The 23,312-nt window shown below is 36.5% G+C and overlaps 1 protein-coding gene across 2 annotated transcripts in view; it reads left to right on the forward strand.

The window, feature by feature from the left end:
* Spry3 (sprouty RTK signaling antagonist 3) overlaps nt 1–23,312 on the forward strand; it is a 103,405-nt gene that overhangs the window by 4,119 nt on the left and 75,974 nt on the right. The window contains exon 1 of one of the 2 annotated variants that reach the window (XM_051141694.1): nt 16,368–16,511. The exons of the other annotated variant lie outside the window; for it this stretch is intronic. The gene's annotated coding sequence lies outside the window, so the exon portion shown is untranslated. Of the gene's footprint in view, nt 1–16,367; nt 16,512–23,312 lie in introns of those variants that run through there. 2 annotated transcript variants of the gene reach the window in all.

Here is a 23,312-nt window from a genome sequence, read left to right on the forward strand (position 1 = left end):
ATAGTTCCTAACTATGTATTTTCAAAACTATACATGTTAGTCACACCTGTTGTTACTGTAACAACAACCTGAGGGAAAGAATTTAAAGAAGGAAAAGATTATTTTGGCTCATAGTTTTGAAAGTTTTATCACATGATTGTCTAAAACAAAGTAGAGTATTATAGAAATGGGAGCATATGGCAGAGGCCACTCACCTCATAATGGCCAGGAAGAAGAGAAAGAAAAGGACCAGACTGGAACCAAGATGTACCCTTTACAACAACAACAACCTCAGTAACCCACTTCCTCCAACTAGGCACCAATTACATAGTTACTTGACTTCCCAATTACATATTGTCTTCAAAATGGAAATACTTGAAGCCATTGATCAGGTCAGAACTTTAATGATATGTCTATGAAATAATCTCAAAGGCAATTCCAGAGATGTGCTTTACTAGCCTGTAAGCACCTATCAATCCAATCAAACTGATAATTAATATTAATTAACTATATCAGTAAGATATAGGAATTAAAACAATATGCAGAAATAAAAATTACAAATTGCTCATTCTTAGAATTTTAAATGTAATATTTTTGGACAGCAGTGCCTAAAACTGGAAAGATTAGATTGGGAAGGACTTTTGTATTATTAAAATTAGAGTTTGTTATAATACACACACACACACACACACACACTTTAGGGCGAATTTAATTAAATTTAACACACATATCCTTTGGCTCAACTTCTCAATTTTGAGAATTAAACAAAACCCTAGACGCTAATAATTCTTTCTGTGACCATCATAATGACTTGTTTGGTCTCAGTATGGAATCCAAAAGTCACAATGTCAAATTACTATGATTTGTTACCATAGTTTTGTTCATAATAGAAATGGTTACTTCTTTAGCTCAGGTCATATCACAATGAACTATGATCCTTAATTGCCACTGTGACCTGAACAAAACCCATAAACAACTACACTCAAATACTGCTGAACTATCTTTTATTATCTGAACTTTGAATTGGTTTACTTTTGATGAGTTCATTTCATGGGTACTATTGTTAAAAGGAGCACATTTTAGTTCCTTAGTATATCTTCTTGTGAGCTGTCACAATAGCCTGCCTAGTATAGGGTCTCTACTCGGAAGTTTTAAACAATCATTTCACAATCATCTTTTGTACATAAAAACTAACAGTGAACTTCAAGCATATATATTATACATTCCTTTCACCTTAAGAAGTTTCTTGAATGTATTTACTTGTTGGTTGTAGTAAACAAAGTGCAGAATTGAACATCCTTTTAAAAATTAGTTCAGTTGTGTTTAATAGCATATAAGCACCTAACATGGGCAAGGGAAGATATAAAGCCATGGGGTATTTTATTTGGCATGTATGTTTTTTGTTCATAGTGTGGCTTTACCTGTCCAGTATCCTTGGAACACTAATTGATTTGGCTATAAAATACAAAATATTCCAAGAGTGAGCCTGCAGGAAACTTTCTTGAAATAAACCAATTCGTTTTAACCATTGTGTGCGTGCGTGCGTGCGTGCGTGTGTGTGTGTGTGTGTGTGTGTGTGTGTGTGTGTGTGACTGCATGCACCCATGCGTGTGGAGACTAAAGGAGGAAGCTGAATGTCCTATCACTATCTATTTTATTCACTTGAGGCAGAGCAAGATCTCTCACTGAACCTGAAACTTGTCATTTTGGCTAGTCAGGCTTGCTACCTCCAACACTGGCTTTTCTTTAGGAGAGATAGACTTGAACTCAGTTCTTGATTTCACAACAAATATTTTTACCCATTGACCCATCTCCCCAGCTGTTCTTCTTCACCAATTTAAAACTGACACCAAATTTAGTCACTGATTGCTTTGGTTTATGGATATGGGAACTGTTAAGCGCTCTTTCAGAAAAAGCTATTTGGAGAGCAGGAGGAAACTGAATGTTCTAAACGAGGGAGGAGACAGAGCAGTGCAAGCAAAATTTCCAGAGGCAACATAGGCCATTGAGGAGTGAAAAACAAGGGCTACCTAGTGGTATTTGAACAAAAGTCCAAACATTGGACATTAAGTTTGTCCAAACATTAGTCTGTATACCTCTTGAACATGACTCAGTGTGACCTTTCTTTAGTGATCTCCTTTTTGTGTGAGATGAGGATCAGACTTAGGGCCTTATGCAGTTTAAACAAAAAAGGATCACTCTCCTGGCAGATATATTCTCAGCCCTTTTAGTGGTTCTTTTAGAGCAGAAAAAAATGAGTATTACCAAATTTAATGGAAAAGACTTTACTGAATTGAATCCTGTGACATTATACCAGCAATTATTCATATTCACATATGTAGTTTCTGGGTCTTGAGTATAAGATGCCTGCAAATTCAATCTGTATTTTGTAGACATCAAATGAATAGGATTTTATACTTGAGTGGCAATTAGAAGAGTAGTTGTTCATGGTGCTATTTCCAATGAAAGCACTTACGATTGAGATGTCTAAAATATCAAGGATTGCTTTGTATTCTTTCCTTCTAGTTTCAGGCAACTCTCAATGAGAACATGGACAGGTACCAGACCACAAAACCAACAAATGCTCTGGTTTTTTTCCCACTACAACAGCCTTTCATAAAGGCAACTACAGTATAGTATCAAAGATGTCACTATACAGAAAGGAAAGAGGACAGCAGGAAAAAAGATAAGGCTTTCATGATGGCATAGAAGTAGTGATCTATGATGCTTGGAAAACTACCTATGTCAAAGAGAACAGCTGCGTGTTGGAAAATTCACTAGTGAGCTTTACCTTGAGGTTTGTTTGTTTGTTTTGTTTTTAATTTTTAATTTTTAATTTGTTCACTTGACATCCCAACTGTTACTCCCTCCCTCATTGCCTCCTGATCCCACCCTCACCCCCTCATACAACCTCTCCTTCCTTTCCCTATACCTTGAGGTTTCTAGAAGATGAAGCATTATAGGAAATGAAATGGTTCATTTTAAAAGGTCCTTTTGAGAATTGTGAATCCAAGAATTGAGATCTTGACATTTTGCTGAATTCGAATGGCAAAAAGAACTTAGTATGGTCTTTTGTAGTTCTAGTTTGTGGGCCATACAAGGCTTGTATTAGAATTAAAGTTTTACTCTTTTGTGTCACATTAGAAAATATTCATCCAAGTTGGCATCTAAATGAAACTTATATGTTCAAGTAATCAATGCATTTGCTTACATGCTTGTTTCATGATATTTGATCCCATTGTGAACCCAAGATTGTGAACTATAAAAACCTATTTCTTGTTTGGTGTGATTCAGCCCTGGCACATGCCTTTAATCCAAGAATTTCCTGTTTATTTTAAGCAAATGATTATGGTATGGCTCAGATCTAGCACGCACCTTTAATCCAAGAGCTTTCTGTACACAGGATTTAATAAAGGTCAAAAGGCAGAGCAAGAAAATAGCTGACAAGGATTAACACAAAAGAGGGACTTTAAGTTGAGGGGTATTTATGTCAGTGTGGAGACAATGGAGCTTTTTTGCTCTTTAGTTCTTTGGCTCTTTAGCTTTTGGCTTTCTCCTCCTGAGCTTTTGGGTGAGCTAGCAGGCCTTTTCCTCCTGGGCTGACAGGTGAGCTGAGTAGGAAAGGTTTTCCTTTGGGACATGAGCTGAGTAAGAAGGTCAGCTGGATGCTTTCTCTGTCTCTCTGAGATAGCAGGTTTTCACCCCAGCATCTGACACCTGAATCTTCATTGGTAAAATCTAACGATGTAGGACTTTTTCTTCTTAATAGGAACATTTTGGCACCCAAAGAATGTTAAACCTTCCAACCTTGTGCCAATATTTTGTGTAACAGCCATTAGAAATAATTCATAAACAATTTCTTCAATCTAAAATTTATCATTATATGAATATCTTATTGGCTGATTCAGATACAGATACCTTAGAAAAATGTTTGCTGAAGTAAAGAAAATTTTGCCTTGCTGGGGATTACAAATTGCTCCTGAAAAATGCAAAGAAGTGATTCTATCAATTATCTAGAATGTAAGATAGATTTACAGAGAATTCAACCACAGAAAGTACAATCAGATACAAACTCTTAATGATTTTCAAAAAGTTGCTGGGAGATATTAATTGGCTAAAGCTCATATTGGGTTAACTACTCAAGAGCTAAGTAATTTATTTCAACCCTTACCAGGAGCTAAGGACTTAAATAGTCCAAGAAAATTAACAGCTGAGTCTGAAAGAGAATTGGCTCTAGTAGAAAAGAAATTACAGGGTGCACATGTGGATTGATTGGATCCAAAGCTTGAATGTATATTAGTTATTTTGCCTTCTACTCATTCTCCCACAAGAATTTTTATGCAGACAGAAGATAGTGTCTTAGAATGGATATTTTAGCATATAGAGTAAAAATTAAAGAACTATTTAGAAAATATTTCTGAATTGATTCTGAAAGGATAAACAAGACTTCATTAATTAGCTAGAATAGACCCAGTGGAAATTGTGGTTCCCTTTACTAATTCTGAAATTGCCCATTATGGGCAGAAAACAAACATTGGCAAAAAGCATGCAGTAACTTCTTTGGAGAGATTAACAACAAATATCCCCAAAGCAAGAGACTTCAATTTATAAAAAGAACTAATTGGATTCTCCCTCATATAGTAAAGGAGACACCAATTTCTGGAGCACCTACATTTTATACAGATACAAATAAATCAGGAAAGGTAGTGTATAAGTCAGGAAAAACAAGTAAAGTGGTTCAGAGCCCTTGTGATTCAGTTTAAAAAATCAGAGTTGTATGCTATTCTTATGGTATTATGCGATTTTCATGAATTTCTTAATATAGTTACTGACTCACGATATGCAGAAAGTTGTTTTACATATTTAAATTACTGAACTTATTCTGGATGCTTCAGAATCAATTTCACTATGTCTTCAACTATAACAAGTAATTATAAATAGAAATCATCCTATGTATATAACACATATCAGATACCATATGGGTTTACCAAGCCCTCTAGCACAAGGTAATGATGAAATTAATCAGCTGTTAATAGGAAATGTGCTAGAAGCCACAGAATTTCATAAGAAACACCATGTTAACAACAAAGGTTTGAAGAAATATTTTTCTATCACTTGGCAGCAAGCTAAGGAAATTATAAGGCAATGTACTACTTGTACTTTGTATAACCAAACTCCATTATCTGCAGGAAGTCACCCAAAAGGTGCCCAAAGAAATGAAATTTGGCAGATAGATGTGTTTCATTTTTCAGAGTTTGCATCCCTTTGATTTCCTTTAGTTGTCTTATTGCTCTGGTAAGGATTTCAAGTACTATATTAAAGTGATCCGGTAAGAGTGGACCGCCTTGTCTTGTTCCTGGTTTCAGTGGGATTGCTTTAAGTTTCTCTCCATTTAATTTGATGTTGGACATATGCTTGCTGTATATTGCCTTTATTGTATTTAGGTATGTGCCTAATATCCCTTGTCTTTCCAAGACTTTTAACATGAAAGGGTGTTGGATTTAGTCAAAGGCTTTTTCAACATCTAATGAGATGATCATGTGTTTTATTTTTCTTTCAATTTGTTTGTGTGGTAGATTATGTTGATGGAGTTTTGTATATTGAACCATCCCTACATGCCTGAGATGAGGCATACTTGATCATGGTGGATAGTATTTACGATGTGTTCTTGAATTTAGTTTGTGAGGTTTTTGTTGTTGTTTGTTTGTTTGTTTGTTTTGAGATAGGGTTTCTCTGTGTAACAGCCCAGGCTGTCCTGGACTCACTTTGTAGAACAGCCTGGTCTTGAACTCAAAGATTTGTCTGCCTCTGCCTCTTGAGTGCTCTAACGAAAGGCATGCACCAGCATGTCTGGCTTAGTTGAATATTTTTGCGTTAATGTTCATAAGGAAAATTGGTATGAAATTCTTTCTTTGTTGGATCTTTGTTAGGTATCAGGGTGACTATGGCCTCATAGAATGAGTTGAGCAATGCTCCTTCTGTTTCTTGTTTTAATTGAAAAATTGCTGGCCATTCTATTTTACCAGTAAAGACTCAGGAGACAGATGCTGTGGTGAAAAACCTGCTAGCTCAGAGAGGCAGAGAAAGCACCCAGCTGAACTTCCTTCTCAGATCATGTCCCAATGGAAAAGGCCCAAAAGCTTCACTGGCTCAGCTGACGTCCCAGGAAGGCCAAAAACCCCAAGGTCAATGACTTGTTAGCTCAAAGCCCAAAGAGCCAAAGGCCAAGGAGCTGAGGAGCTCAAGACCTAGAAAGCAAAGAGCCGAGAGCTAAAAAGCTCAAGTTAAATTCCCAAATGCCCAAGAGCTAAAATCACCAAAGAAGAATTCTACCTCTACAGGCTGTCTTAAATACTCCTCAACTCTTTAATCCCTGTCATCTGGTTTCTTGCTCCACTTCTTGACCTAGAGTTGACTTTATTAAATCCTGTGTGTGTGTGTGTGTGTGTGTGTGTGTGTGTATTAGATTATAGGTGTGTGTAAGGCTAGCTGAACCACACCTTAATTACCTGTTTACAACAAACAGAAAGTTGTTGGATTAAAGGTGTGTTAAGGTTCAACCACAAGAAACAGGGATTTACAGTTCAATCTCAAAGATCACAATGGGATGAAAGACAGATTTTTACCATTCATAATCTCATGAATTACACTGAGATAAAATATCCTGCTATAGTTTCTATTTTGTGTAATAGCTTGAGTAGTTTTAGTATTAGCTCTTTTTTGAAAGTCTGGTAGAATTCTTCACTAAAACCATCTGGCCCTGAGCTTTTTTTTCCATTGGGAGACTTTTAATGACTGCTTCTATTTCCTTAGGAGTTATAGGACTATTTAACTTGTTTACCTGATCTTGATTTAACGTTAGTAAGTGGAATCTGTTGAGAAAAGGACCATTTCATTTAAATTTTCTGATTTCATGGACTAAGGCTTTTTTTGAAAGTATAGGAATTATTTTCAAGTTTTAAAAAACTATATCTATTCAATATATTCAAGTTAATTATGAATTATACAATAACATGTACAGATACCGATTATACATGCACTTTTTGAAGTAAGATCTAATGATTCTTTGTATTTCCTTAGTGTCTGTTGTTATGTCCCCCTTTCCATTTCTTATTTTGTTGATTTGGATAGTGTCTCTTTGTCTTTTAATTAGTTTGGCTAAGGGTTTGTCTATCTTGTTGTTTTTCTCAAAGAACCAGCTCTTAGTTTTGCTGATTCTTTGTATTGTTCTTTTTGTTCCTAGTTTATTGATGTTGATTTCAGCCCTGAGTTTGATTATCTCCTTCTGTCTACTCCTTTTGGATGCATTTGCTTTTTCTCTAGAGCTTTTAGGTGTGTTGTTAGGTTGCTAATATGAGATCTCTCCACTTTCTTTATGGAGGCAATTAGTGCTATGAACTTTCCTCTTAACACTGCTTTCATGGTGTCCCATAAGTTTGAGTGTGATGTACATTCATTTTCACTGAATTTTAGGAAGTCTTTAATATCTTTATTTCTTCACTGATACAGTGGTCATTGAGTAGGGAATTGTTCAGTTTTCATGAATGTGTAGGCTTTTCATTATTTCTGATGTTGTTTAATCCATTGTGGTCTGATAAGATACAAGGGGTTATGTCAATTTTCTTGTATTGGTTGAGGCTTGCTATTTTATTAGATATTAGAATGGCTACTCCAGCTCACTTCTTGGGTCTATTTTCTTGGAAAACCTTTTTCCAGCCTTAACTGAAGTAAAGTTTATTTTTGTTGTTGAGGTATGTTTCTTGTATTCATCAGAATGGTGGGTTCTGTTTATGCATCTCTGGTGTAATTCTAATAGGTCTGCCTATATATTACTTAGCCTTTTTCCCTTGTGGCTTTTAATAAACTTTATTTTGTACATTTAGTGTTTTGATTATTATGTGGTGGGATGATTTTTCTTTCTCATCCATTCTATTTAGTGTTCTGTAAGCTTCTTGTACTATAGGCATCTCTTTTTTAGGTTAAGAAATTTTCTTCTGTGATATTGTTGAAAATATTTTCTGGGCCTTTGATATGGGAATCTTCTCCTTTTATTCATATTGTTTTTAGGTTTGGTCTTTTCTTAGTGTCCCAAATTTCCTGAATGTTTTATGCTAGAAACTTTTTGGATTTGACTTGTTTTTTTTGACTGATGGATGTTTCAATTTCTTTCATTGTATCTTCTACACCTGAGATTCTTTCTTTCATCTCTTATATTCTGTTGGTGACGCTTGTGTCTGTAGCTTCTGTTCTTTTCTTTCTCCAGGATTCCCTCACTTTGTGTTTTCTATATTGCTGCTATTTCCAGTTTCAGGTCTTGAACCATTTTATTCATTTCTTTCATCTGTTTGATTCTATTTTGCTGTATTTCTTTAAGAATTTTATTTACTTCTTCCTTAAAGGTCTCTATCATCTCCATAAGATTGTATTTAAGGTCATTTTCCTGTGCTTCAACTGTGTTAAGAGATCTTGGGATTGTTGTAGTATGATATGTGGGTTCTGATGGTACTATATTGCCCTGGCTCTTGTTGATTTGTGTTCTTGTGCTGGCCTTTAGCCATCTGGTTGTCTCTGGTTTGGGCAGGTCTCCAATAATGCAGGCTGAAGTGTGGGCCCGGAAATAGAGTTCTGGAAAGTAAATGCAATAAGTAACAAGGAGGACCCAAGGGGGATGCTCAAATCTCATTCAAAAGGGGAAATAGAATAGACAGTGGACATGGTTGAAGAGAAAGAACAAAGTAAAAAAGGGAGTGCAGAGAGAAATGAGGGTGAAAATCAGAACTTGGGAGAGCAGAGGCAGGAGGACAGAGAGTCTGCATAGAGAAGAAAATATGTGGGTGGAGGTATCTCTGTGACATAGTGCAGACCTGGGGCAGTGTAGGCTTCTGGAAGGAGATGAGGGTGACTCTAGTTAAGACTCCTAGTATCAGGAGTCATGGAAAGTGAAGACACCTCTAACTTGACAGGACTCCTAGTGGAGGGACAGGAACACAAACCCACCCACAACAATTTTGACCCAAAATTTTCCCTGTCTACAAGATGTGCAGGGATAAAGATAGAGGTTGAGGAAATGTCCAACCAATGCCTGGCCTAACCTGAGACCCACTCCATGGGAAAGAGCCCACCCCTGACACTATTAATGATATTCTGCTATGCTTGCAGACAGGAAGGAGCCTAGCATAGGTGTCCTCTGAGAGACTACACCCAGTAGTGGATCCAAACAGATGCAAAGACTCCTAGCCAAACATTAATTGAAGCATAAGGAGTCTTGTGGAAAGCAGGGGGAAGGATAGAAGGACCTGGAGGTAACAGGAGCTCCACAAAGAGATCAACAAAGCCAACTAACAAGGTCCCAGAGGGGCTTGAGGAGACTGAAGCACCAACCAAGAACCATGCATAGACTGGACCTAGGCCCTCTACACAGATGGGCAGCTCAGGTTTCATGTGGGTTCCTTATAAAGAGAAATGGGGCTGTGTCTGACATGGACTCTGCTGCCTGTTTTTTGATCACTCCCTCCTGGCAGAGATGCCTTGCCTGGCCACAGGAGAAGAGAATGTTCTCAGTCCTGATGTGACTTGATGAGTTAGGGGGGCTCCCCTTTTCTGTGGAAAAGGGGAGGGGTAGGGGGAAAGAGAGAGAGAGAGAGGGTGAAACTGGGAGGAGAAGAGGGACAAGGATACATTCAGGATGTAAAGTTAATTAATTAATTAAAATAAAATTTTAAAATAAAACAAAAAGGAAAAAAGAAAATAAAAACATTTGGCTCTCTTGATAGCTCTATAGTGATATTATGATATTAAAAGAATTATACCTGTGTACACATATGGGTACCACTTCCCCACTTAAACTTCCTCTCTCTTCCTTAACTTAATTTTCTTTTTCCCTTCATATGTCTCTTTTCTCATTTATTACTTATATTTTTTGCAATAATTACTTTGAAGTGTGTTTACACCTTGTCAGTTTACAGTATGCTAAATATGAAGGAAACCTTAGTTTTTCCATGAGAATATCAGAGGCAAACTTTTGGGGAGTTGGCTCTCACCTTTCATCTTGTTAAAACACGGAATCTTCTGTTGTTTCTGCCACTCTGTGTACTCTAGGCTAGCTAGGTGATTATTCTGTGCCTGCCTCCCATCTTGTCATAGGAGTGTTGGAATTACAGATTTGGTCACTATAGTTTGCTTTTCCTGGGTTCTGGTGATTCAACCTAGGTTGTCAGGCTTCTGTGGCAAGTTCCTTTACCTGCTGAGTTATCTTCTTGCCAAATGATGTTGGACATACTTTTAATGGGATTATTTGCTATATGTATACTCTGCTAGTTAGATTTTGTTTTGTTTTGTTTTGTTTTGTTTTGTTTTGTTTTGAGACATGGTTTCTCTGTGTAGTCTTAGCTGCCCTTTGTAGACTAGACTGGCCTCGAACTCACAGAGATCTGCCTGCCTCTGCCTCCTAGAGGGCTGGGATTAAAGGTGTGTACCACCACTATGCCCAGATTGCTGATTAGATTTTGTTTGCTTGTTTTTTGAGAAAGGGTTTCTCTTATAGCCCTGGCTGTCCTGGACTTGCTCTGTAGACTAGGCTGGCCTCGAACTCACAGAGATATGCCTGCCTCTACTTCCTGAGTGCTGGGATTAAAGGCATGTGCCACGACATCTAGTTCAGTGATTAGATTTTCAATGTATATTTTAAATTAAAACATAATCTAAATTTCTCTTTTCATTTTCCTTTTCTTTTCTTTCTACTAACCCCTTCTAGGTACTCTCCATTGAATCCTTATGTTCTTCCTTCCCACTCTCAAATTGATAGCCTCTTTATTACTGTTACACACACACACACACACACACACACACACACACACACACACACACACACACATATATATACCTGCTTAATTATATTTTTGTTGTTTGTGTGCATATGGTTTCAGAGATGACTAAATTTGACACAAGCTAGAGTCATCTGGGAAGACAAAACCACAATTGAGAAAATGCCTTTCATGTGATTGGCCTGTGTGAAAGTCTGCAGGGCACTTTGTTTGTTTTGTTCTGGTGATACATAAAAAAGCAAACTGAGCAAGCCAATTGGAACAAGTCAATAAGCAGCATTTTCCCATGACCTCTGCTTTAGTTCAGATTTACTTCATGATGTATGCTGTATGTTGTAGATGAAATTATTTTACAGTAATAGAAGGTAAACTAGAACATATACCATCTTTTTTATTTCTTCATGTCCTTTTGCCCATTTTTCAAATTTACGTTTTCTTTTACTTAATGATGGTGTGAAAGCACTTATTTATTCCATAGAAACTCCATTTTAAATATTGGATTTTGATGTTTTCTCAAGCTTATGATAGGTGATGTGTTAGTCCCTGATGATTCTGGGCAGCAATAAAGAACTACATTTCCTTAATGGATTGTGCTGTAGGTGTCAAATCTAAGAAATCCTTGCCAAGAGCTACATCCCAAAGTTTTTTTTCTTATACATTTTCCACAGTTTTATGGTTTTGTGTATTTAAATCTATTATCAATTTGAGTGACTTTTGTGTGATATTCAGGTTGAAGTTTAAATTTTTTGCCTATGGCTATCCACTTGCCGCAGAACAGTTGCTTGAAGGGCTATCTTTAGTCTTTTAAATTGCTTTTGTGCCGTGGTATTTTTGAATGAAAATGGCCCTATAGGCTCATATATTTGAATACTTGCTCCCCAGTCGGTGGAACTGTTTAGGAAGTATTAGGAGCTATAGTGTTGTTGGGGGGGTGTATCACTGGGGGTGGGTTTTGAAATTTTAAAAGTCCATGCCATTTCCACTGTTCTTTCTTTGCCTTGTGCTTGTCAATCAAGGTGCAAACTCTCAGGTAATGCTTCTGGGCCTGCCTGTTTGCCTGCTGTCATGCTCCCTGTCATGATGGTCATGGACTCATCCTCTGAAACTGTAAGCCCCAATTCAATTCTTTCTTCCACAAATTTTCTTGGTCATTGTATCTTCATACCAAAAAAAAAAAAAAAAAAGTAATTCAGACATGTACCTTTGTTAAAATAATCAGTTCAGTGAAACCATGTGACTCTGTTTTTGTGGGTTTCTTTTTTCAATTTGGGTTCATTGACCTAAGTGTTCTGCCATCATTTCATTGTTTTGATTCCCTCAATTAATTTTTATTATCAATGCCATTAAAACATAGAAAGGAAGTCTCTCCCACTTTTGAATATTGAAGAAAATGAACCTCAAACCCTAACTTATACCATACAAAAAACCAAAATTACAGTAAATCATGGGCTTTAGATATAAATGCTAAACTGTAAGTGCATAAAGAAGAAAATATTCATCAGGCAAATGTTTCTCATCATAGAAAAAATCACTAAGCATAAAGGAAAGGAGTGTTGACAGTGGAAAAAATAGTCTTCTATAGGGAAGAGCACACCAATTGGTTATCCAATACCAAATGCTCAGTCCTGAAAATGTACATAAAAGTAACATTATGAGTAAAGTAACAGACTGAGCAGGTTATACTTAAGAATAATATATAAATATACACATTTACATACATATATTTATAAATGTAAAAAATATATACATATGCATATATATGTCTGGAAAAACAGTTTAAAAATATGCCATGAATTTGAAAGAGAGCAATGACAGGTATATGAAAGGGGTAGAAATGAAAAGGGTGAAATGCTTCAATTATTTTATAATCTCAAAAACAGAAAAAAGAAAGGAAAAAGTAAGAAATCCTACTTTATCAGCATTAAAGATGCCTGCACACCAAAGACAATGATATAAAATTAGAAGCAAGCTGTGTAGAGAGAGAATATTCACCACTCATATATCTTATAGACAACAGACATTTAGAATACATATAGAACCCTTTTAAAAAACACAAAAACAAATAAAAACACAGGGCCTGTGGAGCTGGCTCAGAGGTTAAGAGCATTTTCTTCTCATTCAGAAGACTCAGGCTCAATTCCTAGCCTCCATGCTGCTCTCAACCATCTGTAATTCCAATCCCTCTTCTGGCCTCAGCAAGTGTTTCATGCACATGATACTTAGGCATATATATGTAGACACAACACCCATACACACAAAATAAAGAAATAGTAGTAAACACAATGTACTATATTAGCAGAGTATAAAATAAATATATACTTTACAAAAGAAGATACAAAAATATCCAATAAATACATGAGCAGACACTCAACAATATTTTCTCTTTACTTGAAGGAAAAGTCACAAAGTAAAAAACAACAACAAACAAATAAACCACCAACCAAACAAACCTTTCTAAAAACTAAAATATTGTGTTTTAAAAAATGATAATAATAATGCTAGTGATTCTGTGGAGCATTTAAAGTTCTAATACATTGCTGATGGCTAAATAAAATTGTACACTTGCTTTAGAGAATTAGCTAGCAGATTTTCATAAAGTTAAGTATTCACTTTTCTTATGACTCAGAAATATCTCTCCTATGTATTTACCCAAGAGAATTAAAAAGATACATTCAGAGCAAGTCTTCTACACAATGTTTCATCTTTTTAAAAATACTTCTTTGGCAGCATGACATAAGTTAAGTATTCCATGTTCTCCACCTTTTAAGTTTTTTCTTAATATTTTCTTTGGCCTGTTGGTTCAAAAATAAGTTATTTAATATCCATGTAACTATATAATATTCAAAGGTTCTCTTGATACTGAATTTCAATTTTATTGTATTGTGACCAGAAAAATCCAGTTGATTATTTAAAAAATAAGGCTTATTCTGTGGCTTATGATCTATCCTAGAAAAAGTTCCATGCATTGATGAAAAAAAGGTATATTTGTCAACTATTGGATAGAATGTTCTATGGATGTCTCTTAGGTCTTAATGATCTGTATTACTGAAAATGGAGTGTTAAAGTCATATGGTATTATTGTATTGAGCCTAACTATTCCTTTCAGGTTTATTAATTTAAAATTTCTATTTTGTGTATAATTTTTATGTTTTCAAGTAAAGGCTTGTTTTATATATGGTTATTGTTACAGTTTAAATGTAAAATGTCCACCACAGGCTAATCTGTTCACAACTTGTGGCACAATTTGGAGAAGTTGTGGAACTTGTGAAATATAGCTAGCAGACATAGATTATTATGGATAGGTTCTGAGAGTCTTAGTCCTGTCCACTACCATCCTGTCTTACAAATTTGCCAAAAAGCAATGAGTTGCTGCTTCATGATTCTCCTACTAGAACTGAGCTGCCTCAGCCATCATTGCTTTCCTTGCTATATTGTACTATCCTTTGAAACTGTAGGCTCAAATAAATTCTTTCTCCCTCAAGTTGATTTTCTTAGCTATTTTGCCACATGTATGAGAAAAAATCCAACTAATTCAATTACTTCTGCTTTTTTTCCATTCCATTTTTTCATGAAGTATTTATTCTATCCCTTCACTTTCAGTCTATGTGTATCCTTATATTGAAATATAGATGTATGATTTTACACCATCTTCTTACATTTTACCTTAATGTATTAAAATAGCCATTTTAATTTTATCTTTAAAACAGGTCTATACTAAAGATATAAATTATTTACATGAAAATTTGACAATATTAGAGATTCAAATATATAACTACTTTAAACCAATTAATTTTAATATGAATTTCCAAATTTCTGTTTTTTAGTTTGAGAAACTATCTTTAAACAACCTACCTTTCTTCCTTCTGTTATTTACTTGTCCCTTTTGAGACAGAGGCTCACTCTGTAACCTCAACTGGCCTATAAATCAGTATGTAGCTATGGCTGGCCTCAAACATATGACATTTCTTCTGCTTCACCTTTCCAAGGGGTGAATTATAGGCATGACTCTCCATGCCTAGCTGAACATTCCCTGTAAGACAGCCCTGGTGGAAATATATCTCTTCAGATGTTGTTTATCTGGAAATTTCATTTCTACATAACAATTTTGGGTGCATATTCTATTGGTTAGCATGATTACTTCTTCATTATTGTAAACATCTCATGCTACTCCTCTTGCTTATTTCTTTGTGTTTTCTTATAGCATGTTGAATTTCCTTAAAACAACTACTTTGAATGTTCTGCCCAAGTGTTCAGACACATGAGATGCTATGTACTTCGCTGCTAGTATCTTATTTTTGTTTATTAAGTTATAGTTCCTTGAAGGCTCTTTTTGTGAAATAAGGTCTTCTGCTATTCATTGTGTGCCTTAGGTTTGCCTCAAACTCACAATAAGTCTCACCCCCAATTCTCCTGAGTGCTAGGACTATAGATGAGTGTCACTATGCCTGGCTTTCCCTGAAATTTCTTGATGTTGGTTGATGTGTGATAATACCTTTACATGAAAATATTATGTATTTATTTTAGTTTTTATAACCTGGGTTTGTTTGTATCTATCTTTCTGAGTAAGCTGCTTATTGACTATAGATGTGTCTGTGACTTCAGCATTAAATGGTGCCCTACCTGGTTGTGGTGGTAAGGCAGGAGGATTGCCAGTTACAGGTCATCCTGAACTATACTTTTGCATATGGTGTCCTAAGCCATTTTTACTGTGAGTTTGCTTTTCCATTGCTATCATTGTTCCAGCACTAGAGGGTGCTTCAAGCCTAGGCTTATTCCTAATCTGTAGTTAGTGTTTTGAAAATGAGTTGGAAGAGTATCTGAAAAGAGTAATCTATTCCCTCGTAAATGGTGTCTGGCTTTTTTTCTCAGTCACCTGCTTGTGATCAGGGACAGTAGGATCATGCCCAGCTCTGTGACTCACCATGGAATTCACAGTCCTAGGGGCTTATGGAATAATTTGATGTGTACATTCCCTTTCTTCATCACTTTAATAATCACCCGCTTCGTGTTATGTTGTTGGAAGTTGCAGGAGAAATAGAGTAGGTAGTCTTGTGGCCACCAATACTGAAAGGCTGACTCCCCTGGTCTACTGAGACCAGCACAACATTAGAAACTATACCCATGTTACTGAGGATCTTTTAGCTCTAGATCACCATATTGTGCCACAAATGATGTTATCTTTTAAAAAATCCATTATATTGTTGAGTATGGTGGTTCACACCTGTAATCCTATCACTTAAGGAGGCTGAGGCAGGAGGATTACCACAAATTTAAGAGCAGCCTGGGCTACATACTAAATTTTAGGGAGGTTGAGAACACACTGGGTGACTTACTTATACTGTACAATCTGAGAGTAATTAAGAGTGGAATAAAAGAACTTGTGGTTGCCAATAACCAACTCTCAAATGGAATCGAGATTATGAGACATTGAAGCTAATAAAACTGATATTATTCCATAACATATGCCATTGTAGAAAAACACAAATATATCCATCTATATTTCTGAATATCATGAGTATGACACACTCGTGGCATCATTATGTTGTTTTATGCTCCCCCCAAAACAGATTTCTGCTATGCATCATGCACCTTAAATTTTTGGTGTATGCCTACCTGGGCCTCATCAAGGCTGACCTGGTACTAAGCTGTAAAACAAACAAACAAACAAACAAAACCAGAGGCTCAGTCATCAAGAGGTATGGACTACAGGTATGTACCTATCACTGGGTTTCATTGTGGCAGATCTGATACTGGGACAAATTTAAGTACTGGACTTACTTTCTTTTGTCTCTTTCTAGGCTGCATTCTTTAGAGTTGGAAGTGGGATAATATGGGAAACTCCTTCCTTCATGCCTCTGTAATGTTTCTTTTCTTAATATGCTAAAATACAGCAATACAGTGTCCTATTTGGCTTAATCGGTTCTTGGAAATGTGTGTGAACAAATATCTTGCTCAAATTAATGTCTCAGAGAGGAGAGACTTTCTAGAGGGTCTTTCTCAGGTGTTATCTTGGTCCTCTACTTCTTTTTGACAGTAATCTGATCTGCATAACTTTTAGCAATATTTCTACTTTATCTAAAATTTCATTTTACTATAATAAAGTTATTCATGGTGTCTTATAACAGTTTAAAGGCCACAGTATCGGTGGCGATATACATCTTTTACTGCTTAATTGGTTTTGTTATTGTCATTTCTATATGCCATGATTTCCAGGATTTTATCCATTTTATTTGCCCTTCTCAAGTACATTTTTATTCTTTTTATTAAAAATAGATTCTTTTCTCATACAATATTGATTATATTACAGTTTATCCTTCATCTACTCTTCCCAGTTCCTCCCACTTCCCCTCCCATCCTGATCCCTTTCTGTCTCTTCTTAGAAAATAATAGGCTTCTAAGAGATAACAACAAAATATAACAAAATAAAATATAACAAGATAAAACAAAAACTACCACATCCAAGTTGGACAAGGCAAACCAAGAGAAGGAAAAGAGACCCAATAAAGGCACAAGGATCAGAGACCCACTCCTTCACAAACTCAAGAGTCCCATAAGAATGCTAAACTGAAAGCTGTAATATATATGGTGAAGCCCTGGTGCAGACCCATGTAACCCCTGTGCTTGCTGCTTCAGTCTCTGAGTTAGTATGGCCTTTTCTCAGTTCATATAGAGGGCCTTTTCCTCATGTCCTCCATCCTATCTGGCTCTTAAACTTTATCAGCATCCTCTTCCACTGTGTTCTTGGAGTTCTGAAGGGAAGGTTTTAGTGGAGACACACCATTTAGACCTGTATATTACAAAATCTCTCAGTATCTGTATAATATATGGCTGTGGTCTCTGTTTTTGTTCCCATATGTTTCAGGAGGAAGCTTCTCTGATGGTAGCTAAATAAGGCACTGATGTACAAAGATAGCAGAATATAATTATGAGTCATTTTACTGTTATTATTACCCCAGCTCTCTGAGCTATCTAATCTCTGGTTCTTTGTTACTCAACAATGTCTGGGATGGGCTACATTTTGTTGTATGGGCCTTAAGTCAAATAATATATTGGTTGGTTACTCCAACAGTCTTTATAACATGATTGCCCTAGAGTATTTTGTACATAGGACAGATTGTAGACCAAAGGTTTTGTGGCTGGATTGGTGTTTACATTTCTTTTTTGGTAGCCAGCAGAGTGCACTCTTGTACCAAAGATACTAGAATGTAGAGGTGAAGGCTCTATGTAGGGACCAGCTGGACCTCTTCATGTCCAATAACTTGTGTGGATCTTGTCGTCAGCAATGGGGCCTTGCTGTCAGTCTGTGGAGAGCCACAGCCAGGGTTGTTTGGGGATTTCCATGGGACCCTCTTTGGCCAACAACCCAATTAGATGTAACCCAGCCTCAGGACTGGGAGTTTCATTTGGTGACAAGTGGGCCAATTGGGACTCCATCTCCATTATTTGGCAACTTTATTAAGATCACCTTCATACATTTTAGAAAGTTTCCGCTGCACCGGTTTTCCATGCCACATCTCAAATGACCCTCAAGTCCCCCTATTTCTCTCCATATCCCTTCCTTCAACACCATCTCCCCTCCCTTTCTTTACCTGATCCTCCCATCCTCATCCCCTGCCTCCACTCCACCCATAAAATCTATTCCATCCTCCCTGCTAATGAGATCCATGTGTCCCCCTAGTCCCTACCTCTGTACCTAACCTCGCTGGGTCTATGGATTGTAGCTTGGTTATCATTGACTTAATGGCTAATATCCACAAGTAAGCACATATATAAAAATGTATATCATGTTTATCTTTCTGGGTCTGTGTTATCTCATTCAGTATGATTTTTTCTAGTTCCATACACTTCCCTGCAAATTTCATAGCATCATTTTTCAACAGCTGAGTAATACTTCATCATGTAAATGTACCACATTCAAAGAGTCTGTTCTTCTGTTGAGGAACATCTAGGTTGTTTCCAATTTCTAGGTATTATGAATAGAGCAACAATAAATATGGTTGAACAAGTGTATTTGTATGACGGGGTGTCTTTTTGGTATGTTCTAAATCTTGAAGTAGATTAATTGCCATCTTCCAGAGGAACTGCCATACTGAGTGTACAGCAAAGGAGGACTGTTCCCCTTGGTCCATATCTTCACCAGCATGAGCTTTCACTTGTGTTATTGATCTTAGCCATTTTGACAGGTGTAATATGGAACCTCAAAGTATTTTTGGTTTGCATTTCCCTGATGGCTAAGGATGTTCAAACATTTCTTTAAGTGTTCTCAGCCATTTGAGATTCCTCTAATGAGAATTTTCAGTTGATCTGTGTACCTTTTTATTAATTATGTTATTTATTTACTTTACAGCAGCAGTTTCTCCTCCCTCTTTTCCTCCTAGTCCCTCATTTTCAACTCCTCCCTCTTTTCCTCCTAGTCCCTCATTTTCAACTCACCCCCCATGCACCCCTCCTTCCCTTCTCCTCAGAAAAGGTGAGTTTCCCCATGGATCTAAATCAGCCTTGACATATCAAGTTGCAATAAGACTAGGCACATCTACTGAGGCTAGACAAGGCAGCCCAGTTAGGGGAAAGGGATCCAAAGGTAGGCAATATTTCCACTTTAGGATTTCTTCATAAACACCCAGCTATACAACTAGTACATATGTGCAGAGGGCCTAGATTAATCCTATGCATGCTCCCTAGTTTTCAGTTTAGTCTCTATGAGTCCTTTGGGCCCAGGTTAATTGATTCTGTAGGATTTCTTGTAGCGTCCTTGACCCTTCTGGCTCCTTTAATCCTTCATCTACCTCTTTCACAGGTTTTCTCAAGCTCCAGTTAATGTTTGGCTGTGGGTTTCTGCGTCTGTTTCCATCAGTTTCTGTGTGAAGCCTCTCTAATAGCATTTATGCTAGCCTCCTGTCTGCAAGTATAGCAGAGTATCATTAATAGTTCCAGGATGGGCTCCCTCTCCTGGCTTGGGTCTTAAGCTGGGCCAGTCATTGGCTGGCTCTTTCTTCAAATTCTGCTCCATCGTTTACCCCTGCACATCTTGTAGGTAACACAAATTGTGGGTCTAAGGTTTTGTGGCTGGGTTTGTGTCCCAAACCCTCCATTGGATGTCTTGCCTGGTTACAGGAGATGGCCAGTTCAGGCACCATATCCTCTAGTAGTCTTAGCGAGGGTCACCCTCATAGATTCCTGAGACTTTCCATTGTCCTAGGTTTCTAGCTTGCCCCAGAGTTGCCCCCTCAATCTATTTGTCTCTCCCAGTACTCTCTCCTTCCATTCTCTCCCCACTTCATCCCCCCTGTTTGCATCCCCCATCTCTCACCACCCTCATGTTTATTCTATTTCCCTTTCTCAGTGAAATTCAAGTATCCCACCTTGGACCCTCCCTGTTGCTTAGCTTCTTTGTGTCTGTGGTTTGTAGCATGGTTATCTTGTACTTTATGACTAATATCCACTTAGAAGTGAGTACATACCATATGTGTCTTTCTGGTCTGGGTTACCACATTTTTAAATTGAATTATTTGGGTTTTTTTAATATCTAGTCTCTTGAGTTCTTTATATTTTGGATATTAGTCCTCTATAAAATGTGGAGTTGATAAAAATATTTTCTCATTCTGTAGGCCGCTGCCTTGTCCAAATGATGGTGTCCTTTGCCTTGCAGAAGCTTTTCTGTTTCATGAGGTCTTATTTATTAATTGTTGACTTTAGTGCCTTAGCTATTGGAGTTCTGTTTAGGAAGTTGTCTCTTGTGCCAATGAGTTCAGGGATATTCCACACTTTCTTTTCTATAAGGTTGGTTCAGTGCATCTTGTTTTATGCTGAGACTTTTGATCCATGTATACTTGAGTTTTGTGCAGGGTGATAAGTATGGATCTATTTGCATTCTTCCCCATGTAACTATCCAGTTTGACTGGCACCATTTGTTGAAAATACTGCCTTTTTTCCTAGTATGTGGTTTTGATTTCTTTATCAAAAATAAGGTGTTCATAGCTGGATGGATTTATGTCTGGGCCTTCAATTTGATTCCATTGATCAACATGTCCATTTGTATTCTAATATCATGCTGATTTTTATTGCCATAGCTTTGTAGTACAACTTTAATATGGGAATGGTGATACCTCCAGAAGTTCTTTTATTGTACAGGATTGTTTTAGCTATCCTGGGTCTTTTGTATTCCATATGAAATTAAGAATAGTCCTTTCAAAATCTGTGAAGAATTGTATTAGAATTTTGATGGAGATTGCATTGAATCTGTAGATTGCTTTTGGTAGGATGTCCATTTTTACTATGTTAATCCTACTGATCCATAAGGATGGGAGATCTTTCCATCTTCTAATATCTTCTCTAATTTCTTTCTTTAAAGACCTGAAGTTCTTGTCATACAGGCATTTCACTTGCTTGGTTAGAGTTACACTGCGGTATTTTATATTATTGTGGCTGTTGTGAAGGGCATTGTTTCATTAATTTCTTTCTCAGCTTGTTTAACACTTGTATAAAGGAAGGCTAGTAATTTTTTTTTAGTTAATTTTCTATGCAGTTACTTTGCTGAAAGTGTTTACCAGCTGTAGGAATTTCCTGGTGGAATTTTTAGTCACTTATGTATACTATCATATCATGTGCAATTATACTTTGACTTCTTTGTTTTCCATTTGTATCCTCTTTATCTCCTTCAGTTGTCTTATTGCTCTAGCTAAGACTTCAAGTACTAGGTAAGGAGAGAGTGGACAGCATTGTCTGTTCCTAATTTGAGTAGTATTGCTTTGAATTTCTTCCCATTTAATTTGATGTTGGCTATGAGGCTTCCTGCAAACTGTCTTTATTACATCTAGGTATGTTCCTTGTATCAGTAATCTCTTCAGTACTTTTATTATGAAGGGGTGTTGGATCTTGTTAAAGGCCTTTTCATTTAATAATGAGATGATCATGTGGCTTTTTTCTTTCAGCTTATTTATATTTTGGATTATACTTATTGATTTTTGTATATTAAACCATACTGCATCTCAGGGATGAAGCCTACTTGATCATGGTGGATGATATTTTTGATGTGTTCTTAGATTGCATTTGCAAGTATTTTATTGAGAATTTTTGCATCTGTATTCATAAGGAAAACTGGTCTGTAATGCATTGGAGATGTAGTCAGAGAGGAAAGGGGCACCTCAGCAGGTGGTCTGCTATAGAGCTGGGGATGGGGACTGGTTCTAGAGGAGCAGAAGCTGAAGTAAAAGTTTTTATTTCCTTGATCATCAATACTACTTTTGCTTTCTAGTTAGGTACATTTCTTTCTATCATTTTTGACATGTTTCATTTACTCTTTCTTGCAAAATTTCTTGAGGTGAGAGAACAGATTATTGAATTTAAAGCTTTCTTGTTCTCTAATAATGCATTTAAGCTTATAAATTTCATCTAACCTTCAGTTTAACCATAATATAGAGTATTTTATTGTCTTTTAGCTTAATATATTTTATAATTGTTGTGGTCATATGTATTCTTTGTTGTACAGTTTACATTTTTTAGTGCTGGGGACCGAATCCAGAACTTTATCTTGCTTGTAAAATGTCTGTTGTATTTCTAATTTTCTTGACTTCTGCTTCTCAGAAGATCTTACATGACACAACTTCATAATTCCATTACAGACCAAAGATAACATCTGTTACTACATAGATTTTTCAGTTTCTGTTTTTAGTGTTTCTTATTTTTCTTGATATAGTTGAGACAACTTTGTTATATGTATATAAATTTGTATGACTTTTGTTTGGTTGTTTTTGAGATCAGATCTCACTCTGTGGGCCAGACTGTCCAGAAACTTATGTCAATCCTTATGACTTAGACCCTGAGTGCTAGGATTTCAAGCGAAATCCATCATGTCTAGTTTGTATTGTTATATATTCTTAGTAATGTGAAATTTTCATCATCATTCTATATATCTTAAATTATGTATTTGTTTGTTTGTTTATTGTGTGTTTGTGTGCCCATGCACATGCCACAGCACACATGTGGAGGTCAGAGGACAGACAATCCATGTGGGTTCTATGGATCAAACTCATATTGCCAGGCTTCGTAGCAAGTGTCTTTGCCTCCCAAGTCACCTAGCATATATCGCCAATCTTTTTGCTTTTCTTAAAGTCTATTTAATCTCATATTACTATTATTAAATTATCTTTCTTTTATTTTCACTTTAAAATTTTTTCAAAGTAGTAGGTTTCTCTGTGGGTTTTTAATTTATATTTTATTTTGGTCATTTCTTGTCTCTTCCACACTTATCTACCTGTTCCACTTTTGACTGTTGTATCCTTTCATTCCCAGTATTCTCTTTAATTTTGTTCTATTGTCTTCCTCAGCCATATCCCTTACAATGTCTTTACTTCTAGTTATGAGGACCTTTTTCTGGTTTCCTGGCTTTTATCCCATTCCCTACACACACACACACACACACACACACACACACACACACACACACACACACACACACACACACACACACACACAGAGAGAGAGAGAGAGAGAGAGAGAGAGAGAGAGAGA

Source organism: Acomys russatus, chromosome X (assembly GCF_903995435.1).
Source record: "Acomys russatus chromosome X, mAcoRus1.1, whole genome shotgun sequence".
NCBI classification, from domain to species: domain Eukaryota; kingdom Metazoa; phylum Chordata; class Mammalia; order Rodentia; family Muridae; genus Acomys; species Acomys russatus.